Source organism: Podarcis liolepis (genome assembly GCF_965112155.1).
Source record: "Podarcis liolepis genome assembly, chromosome: 8".
In the NCBI taxonomy this organism is placed as follows: Eukaryota; Metazoa; Chordata; class Lepidosauria; order Squamata; family Lacertidae; genus Podarcis; species Podarcis liolepis.
This window is the reverse complement of record NC_139560.1, coordinates 31,279,761-31,285,936: the sequence shown is the minus strand read 5'-3', so window position 1 is coordinate 31,285,936 and position 6,176 is coordinate 31,279,761. Positions and strand designations below refer to the sequence as shown.

The 6,176-nt window shown below is 37.5% G+C and overlaps 1 long non-coding RNA gene across 1 annotated transcript; it reads left to right on the top strand.

Annotated features, from left to right (window-relative positions):
• Nucleotides 1–1,329: 1,329 nt before the first annotated feature.
• LOC310713455 lies at nt 1,330–5,947 on the top strand. The gene is made up of 3 exons (XR_014529265.1): nt 1,330–1,423; nt 2,529–2,651; nt 5,902–5,947. It is a non-coding gene; the product is annotated as an uncharacterized lncRNA (long non-coding RNA).
• Nucleotides 5,948–6,176: the final 229 nt, after the last annotated feature.

Here is a 6,176-nt window from a genome sequence, read left to right as displayed (position 1 = left end):
GCAGCCTTTTGTGTCATCTGAAAATCTGCTCCAGAGGGTTGGGGACTCCTTGAAGGAACATGATTGGTAGTATATGGGGATCCTCTCCTAAATTTCAGTCCTATCCAAGCAGAAGTGAATTTAGGGCAGCAAGACTGGTTCCGCCTCACAATAACAATGCAGTGAATTGAGCAAAATGGAAGGCGAGAGGCAGTGGGTGGGTGGTGCCACATTTTGGCCTCACACAGTGCACCACTGAAATCTGAAAGACCAAAGACAGAAGGTGTCCTTCCATTCACGGGTACATAATGAAATCCAAGCCAACCAACTGAGGGAAACTTTGGGTAACAAATGTGAACCTGAGAGTTGTGACCATCATGCAGTTTCTTTATGTACCCATAAATTATGCTCCGAAATAAATGGTCATATACGTTAGAGAATGATGAAGGAATTGTGACGTCTCTCAGCAGAGGCAGTTGTCCTCTAGGCTAGTCATTACTAAAAAGAGACAGTCAGCAAAATCAAAATGTTAAGTTTCTTTCGTTTTGTTTTTGAGTAAGCCGTGGAAAAACAATGAATTATTTTCTTGGAAGCAATGCACAGATACAATTTGTGTTTGTAAAGTTTATACAGCAGTAGAGGTCTGGGAAAGTATGTTCCTGAAGTTCTTGACTTCAAATGGTTTGTATTGGATTATTTGGTCAGTATCTAAAATAGCATGTGAATGCTTTACACTGTGTGTTCTTATTCTTGCTCTTATTTCATAGAATTGTAGAGTTCTATAACCCTGAGGGTCATCTAGCCCAACCGCTGGCAACGCAGGAATCCTGTCACTTTCAGTCTGACTAGCGCTCTTGGAATACTTGGTTGCATATTATTTTGTTCAAAATATGACATAGTAAAAAAGGCAATTTAAAGCAGTCATTCCATAGGATTAATAGTAGAGTGTACGGTGCTAATTGAAGCACAATTTTACTTGTTAAAACCTTTGAAATAAAAGCAGTAAGGTTTAAGCAAGAGTTAGTTCTTTCTAACTTCTACCAAAAAATAAAAGAAAATGGTGCTTGTGTTTCCTCATCTAAGCCATCAATAGCATAAATTTTCTGGATTTAGAATACATTACAACATATTTTCAGATTCTGCTGTATATAATGCGATTTGGATAAATATAAAGATGTGGCTTTATTAGACAATATCTCAGCATTGATGTTACAGGCAAATTTAAAAATATAGGGCTATGAAGGACTATCTTATTAAATATTTGTCAAGTATTTCCTGGACAATAGCAAAATAAACTTATATATGTTGCAAGAAATGTGAAATGATAGTCTCTAATGTTATTATATCCCCTTTAAGCTCTCAGCCTCTGAAAATAATATATGTACTATTGAATCAAATGGCCTTAAACTGAAAACTGTGGTATGAATCAACAGTGGAATTTTAGGTAAATTATGCAAGATTTAACCATTTGTAAAAATAATGACTTACTACGTATTACTACTGCTGTTTCATTAAAGTATTTTAAAGGACCATTGTCCTAAGTGATGCTTCTCAGAGTATTTTGCCAGTATACAAGCATTTTCAAAATGCATTAATATATTTTCCTCGCCCCCCCCCCCCGTTCATATTTTCCTTGCACAAAATCCGTCATTGTATCCCTTTCACTCTAGATACTATGCTTCCGATCATAGGTGAGTCTTGTTTCTCATCTGGCTTGTAAAAGAGTGTCTGGATTGCATACTTTTCTCATGACAGATCCCAAACCATAATGGGAACACCTGAAGCAATTTATGTTTCACCCTAGGTGGTGGTTCTTACTGGACTAGGACATCTGAATTTTGTTACAGTGTCTCCTTATCAGAGGCAGCACCTTCCTTGCAACATTGTCTCAAAATTTATCACTTGGTATTACTGGTTGGAGGTGTCTGCTGATGAGCAGGTTAGTCAGTCTGTCCATCAGTTAACCTATGCACTAAGCATTGGGAGGGTTATTAATTATATAATTGCAGTGCTTTAATCAACTGCTTTCTGATCAGTCATTTATTTACTGAGGTCCAGCTCCGAGGGCCTTCTGGCGGTTCCCTCACTGTGAGAAGTGAGGTTACAGGAAACCAGGAAGAAGGCCTTCCCAATAGTGGTGCCCGCCCTGTGGAACGCCCTCCCATCAGATGTCAAGGAAATAAACAACTATCTGACTTTTAGAAGAAATCTGAAGGTGGCCCTGTTTAATGTGTGAGGTTTTATTGTGCTTTTACTATTCTGTTGGGCGCCGCCCAGAGTGGCTGGGGAAACCCAGCCAGATGGGTGGGGTATAAATAAATAAATTGTTGTTGTTGTTGTTATATTTTAAAGTGCATGTCACCAACGTATATTCACCTGAACCTTCTTAAGGCTCCTTCAGAGTGATGGATTATAAAAATGAACAAATGTGCCTTCAAACTGCTGCTTAAACAATTAAAATTGGTTCCCATTTTCTAATTGGGGTGGAGCTATGCAAGGGAGGGCTGACGGGATTGTTTCCAAAGGCTGCATATTCTTGTCTCTCTCAGGTTAAAGAAGCTCAGGGCTTTTCCTAAGACAGGTGGATGGAGCTGACCAAGGGAGATCTAAGTCAAATAATCTGGAACTATTTCTGAAGGCTGTTGTCCTTTGGTAATATGTGCACCTGAGATGTGAGTGTTTGGTGAAAGCTGAAGACTAAGAGCCATAGGGTTCTTTTCCCATGAATCTTTGGCTGTGGGCTAGATCCTGTGGCCTCCAAGATCTGCATGGCCAACAAAAGGAGAACTACATAACTGGATCCCTTTGGTAATGCTGTTCATCATGTGTTATAAAAAATGCTATTGGAGAGACACAACCACTGATTAATCAGCTAAAGTTTGAGTCGCTTACTCTAATTACCCTCAATGTACTATGCCAGGTAGGTGTTTGGATCATCTGTCTGTCTTGCTAAACACCTACATATCCCATCATTTGAGACAAGTAGTGGGCAGAGTCATCTGTCTGCTAGTAGATTTGCTCAGGAATATGAATACTTGCCTAAGGCTACCCAGTGAGTTAATGACACCAGTGAGATTTGGACTGAGCACTTCCAGATTGATAGAATAGGTTGTAGTCCTGTACATGCTTACCTGGATAATCCATTGTAATCAATGGGACTTACTTTTGAGTAGACGTGTATAGACTTACACTATTAGACTATGCAATGACAGCTTTTAGATTAGGCCAACCAGCCAGAATAAAAATGTGACAGGAACGGGCAAGGGATAACTAGTAACTTAGGGACTATACTTAAGAATCTGCAATAAAAATCATTTGAAAGCAGATTGCACAAAGTAAGAACATTTATTTTCATCAAAAATGTGTGCTATTTTTTATTATTATTGAGAGAGACATTAAACATTGATACAGCCAACCTCTGATTGAACCTTCAGCATTGTCACATATCAGGGCAGCTGAAGATTTATTATGCAATATAAAATTAGTGTATACAATAAACCTGATAGTAAATGACCTTTGCAGACATTGAATAGTATCTTTGTGGCTGAATAGAAAGGGATTTGAAAAATATATTGAATAAAATATTCAAACTCATTCAACCATTCCCAAATTTAAAGAAAGGAAATTCTGAAGTTTTGTGTACCTTTTAAAAAAGATTCTTTCAAGTGCAGAAGACACATGAAACAAGAGTAAATTTTCTTGAAAAATAATTTATTTAACTTAAAATGAAATATTGCCAGAATGCAAGATTGTAATTTTTCCTAGTGTGGGTAAATCAATTAAGAAGTTAAATTACTGAATTAAAAATATTTCAAGCAATTTAAAAAGTACCCATGACTGATAAGATAACATATTTTTCATTGATTAGTTACAGCATAAGTTTTTGTGGACCAGAAAGCAGTCCATCAGATCCATTATTCTTGATTGGCTATTATAAATTTATGCTAAAAAGGTTCATTAATTTTTGTAGGTCTACTATGAGCAAAGCTTAGTTGCATACCACCCTCAGTCCTGTTAAGTTCAGTGTGCTTAGTCCTAGATTAGTGGGTGTAGAATACAATCATATACATACTTGGGTGTAAGCCCTGTAGTTTGTTTCTGAGTAGATATGCATAGAACTGCACTGGAAGATTTCATAAAACCACACTGTAAAAAGCTGCATAAGTTTTTTTGTTTTTTTTAAATGGCTACTGTAACCCGATTATTTTCAATTAAGAAAGCTTCTTTTAGTCCCAGTTGGAATGAAGAAATGTTTTAACGTACAAATGATGGGAAGTCTAGTACAGCAGCAGAAGTAAATATCTATTGAAATGTGATGAGGTCTGCAGACTGATAGAAAGGTTAACGTCTTTCTACTGTATTAGATCACTGCTTTTTCTCACATATGACTTTTGTGTTGATTTAAATACTCAGCTGGAAGACCTTCTGTTGATTGTTCAGCAGGCTGGGCAGTCTTCGGTGGACAATCAAAAAGTGCCTACTGCAGGAGAATCCCACTGGCACGATGCCTTTGTGACTCTTAAATCTGATTTCACAGAACTTGAAAAGAAGTGCCCTGAAGCTTTAATGCAGCTCAGTCACAAAGTGGAAGTGACAAAAGACTGTAGCATAGAAAAATCAAAAGCAACATCCACGATATTTCAGAAATGATACTGTACATTTAGCCTTAAAAAAAACCCTCTTGCTTTTATTTATGTTTAAATGTGAGAAAATCATGCTATGTGCCCCCCTCCCTATTTGTCTTAAATATAGTACAATGCTTACTTCTCTGAATAGCTTGAGGGAGCACAGAATTTGTATGCAGTAGAGAAAGACATAAAACAAACTGCTACATAGTAGAGGAGGCTAGAGAAAGGGAAATAAAGCTTCTTGATAATGATCCAGATGTGAAAGGTAAAGAGGAGGAGAAGAAAGTGTGTTATCAAAATAAATATTCAAAAAATTGGATAAGTTTATATGCATCCAATAATAGGGATGGGCAGATTTGTCAAATTTGGTTTCTCTATTTTTTTTACCAAACTTAAACTCAGTTTACTCCATTTCCCGGTCAGTGTGCATTAAAAAAGAAATAAAAAACCCATGTGCAGTACTCCTAATATACATGAATTTTTGTACACTTTTTACATAACATATTTACTGCATTTTTGCATAGTATAATGCACCCCAATACGCACTCATTTGTACACACTTTTGCATTGCAAAATTCAGGGAAGTTTGAATTTTGTAGGACAGCTGTAGTTTGGTTTGTGTATTTGTGAAGTGCAGTTAGGTAGGATCACATTATAATGCAAGCTAAACTAATTTCTCCCCCATTACTACCCAAAAAAACAGCCACGATGAGTCAATGTCAGTACAACAATTTGGGAATAAGGGATTTTGAAGATTTTAGCTTTAGTCATATTGACCCTCTCTTGATATTCTACAGATTTATTCTTCAGAGAAAGATTCAGCTGCATGGGATCTTTTTCTGATTGGTACATTGAGGCTCCTGCAGCTGGTGAAAGAGTTCCCTCCACTCATTCAAGGAGTCAGTGTCTACATATGATTTCCTGTGCAGGATGACTCCCTTCTGGAAACATCTGGCCTCAACAGGAAGGATTAGGATTGAATGGCACCATGACTGGCCTTGGTTGTGTCCAAAGCCCATAAAACGCCAAATGGAATGTGGAGCACAAACATTTTCTAGATGATATATTATAGTCAAACTTTGTATTATGCCAAAGAAGCAGTGCTTCACCTCCCTGAATATTTAATGAAAATAAAAACAAATATTTGAGTGGCATAAGCCTCTCAGAATTTAATGCGGGAATGTGAGAGAGTTTTAAGCCTGACTATAAACATGAATAATGTATACCAGTGAAAATGTGATGCTCAAAGTTGTTACAGGTACATATCAATCTGATCCTGATGTATTCCTTACAGGCTGACTGCAGAATCTGGACAGATCTGGAAGTGCCGAAGCAAACCCAAACATCTATGCTGTATTTGGGCATGTGGTAGTGCAATGGATGGTATGAGAGACAGCAGGCCTTCTTACTGGTGGTGCTGAGCTTGTGACAATTTCTCATGGTGTAGATATTGCCTCTTTTTTGACCTTCAAAATATGGCAACCCTCAATATAACTACCTGACTCTCAGAGCCAGGGCTTGGGTTATAGCAGAAATCTTTCTAAATTTTGTGCTGTGGCACTGGAAACT